Source organism: Tupaia chinensis, unplaced genomic scaffold (assembly GCF_000334495.1).
Source record: "Tupaia chinensis unplaced genomic scaffold, TupChi_1.0 Scaffold000292_1, whole genome shotgun sequence".
NCBI classification, from domain to species: domain Eukaryota; kingdom Metazoa; phylum Chordata; class Mammalia; order Scandentia; family Tupaiidae; genus Tupaia; species Tupaia belangeri.
In genome coordinates this window covers 4,009,665-4,011,240 of record NW_006159777.1, presented here as the reverse complement: position 1 = coordinate 4,011,240, position 1,576 = coordinate 4,009,665, and the positions used below count along the sequence as shown (strand labels likewise).

Genomic DNA, 1,576 nt, shown 5'->3' with positions numbered 1-1,576 from the left:
GCTGCACCACCAGCCAGCAAAAGCCACTGCGTGTCCCAATGGAGGTAAGAGTGTGCATTCCTCGGGGGCTGCTCCGGCTGCCAGCCCTCACCGCAGGAGGCCATCCCTTCCTGGGCCAAAGTGCTCTGAGTAATACATCAGCCAGAGGGACCAGCAGATGGCATAATGGTTATGTCACTGGACTGCCATGTAGTTGACCATGGTTCAAATCCTAGACCCAGCAGCTTAAAACTCACACCAGGAGCATGTGCAGGCATGCCCAAAATCCCAAAAGGAGAATGGAGGAGCAGGGATTGTGGCGTGGCCATCCTCCTAGGGGGCTGATTTCTGTCTCCCTATCTCTCTGGCAAGTGCACATTCCCTGTAGCAAAAATCGCCCTGAAAAGAATATCAATCAGATGGTGTTGCTTCCTGCCAAAACCTCTAGTGACTTCCCTCTGGGGAGAGGATCCTAAGTGTGACCCATAGCTGGGTGTCCCAACGACTCACCTGGAGCCTGGTCCAGCCCTGAGTCTGCTCCAGCACCTGGCCAGGCCCTCTGTCTGCCTCTCAAGTCTGCCCCTGCCTCGGGACCCTCACACATGCTCTGCTCTCTGCCAAAAGACCCCCCACCCCACATGGATGGCCTCGTCATCGCCTCGGAAGGAAGCCATCGCTCTGAAACAGCCGCGCTTCCCACCCCAGAGGCTCCCTACTCCATTTTTATATTATTTTCTTTACAGTCTCCATCGAAGTCTGAAATCACCTTCATTATTTCCAGCATATTGTCCCCAGGGGAGTGGGCTCAGGAGAGCAGGGGTCTCGTGCACTCCGGTTCCTGGACCCGTGCTTGGCACAGAGCAGACCTCTGTCCATGGAATACGCAGTGTCGTGTCCGTTTAATAACTACTGGCTGCTTGTTACTAAGCACAGATTAGCGGCTGATAATGTACTGCCTTGTTTTGGTAACAAGATGTCACCTCTTACACAGGAGCCCCTCCATTCAGCGGACACTGGCATTTGATGTCACACGTCTCCGGCTGGCCTAGAAATGGTGGCATTACTGTTTAGGTTTGGTGGGTGGGGCCTGGGGAGACTTGGCAACTTGCTAGACTAGAAACCAGGCTTTCAAACAGCAAGATGGAGCTCTCGACCCTCCGTGGGGCCTACCTTCAAATCACGCGGTCCCAAACCAGGAGAGCATGCCCATCCTCTTCAGAAGCCCCCTGGAGAGTGAGGCGAGCTGGGGGTCCATTGCAGCTGGCGAGGGGGCCCTCCGCAGCCCTCAGGGCTCCAGCTCTGTCTGCAGGAGAAAGGCCGGCTCCCGCTGCTGCCAGCGTTCCCTGTGGGGTGTGGATTCCTGCTCTGGCAGCACCCCTGCCAGCCCCCTGTCTTCTAGGGTGGTGGACGTTTGCATCACCCGCGCACCCCACCCGCACACCCCACCCGTGCACCCCACACGCGCACCCCACATGCACACCCCACACGTGCACCTCACCCACAGACCTCACCCACAGACCTCACCCGTGCACCCCACCCACGAACCCCACCCACGAACTCCACCCGCGCACCTCACCCACGCACCTCACCCACGCAC

The 1,576-nt window shown here is 57.9% G+C and overlaps 1 long non-coding RNA gene across 1 annotated transcript in view; it reads right to left on the bottom strand.

Annotated features, from left to right (window-relative positions):
- Positions 1 to 894: 894 nt before the first annotated feature.
- LOC102484895 (uncharacterized) overlaps positions 895 to 1,576 on the bottom strand; it is a 3,570-nt gene continuing 2,888 nt past the window's right edge. Inside the window, exon 3 of the long non-coding RNA XR_334840.2 lies at positions 895 to 1,282. This is a non-coding gene — a long non-coding RNA (uncharacterized LOC102484895). The remainder of the gene's footprint in view (positions 1,283 to 1,576) is intronic.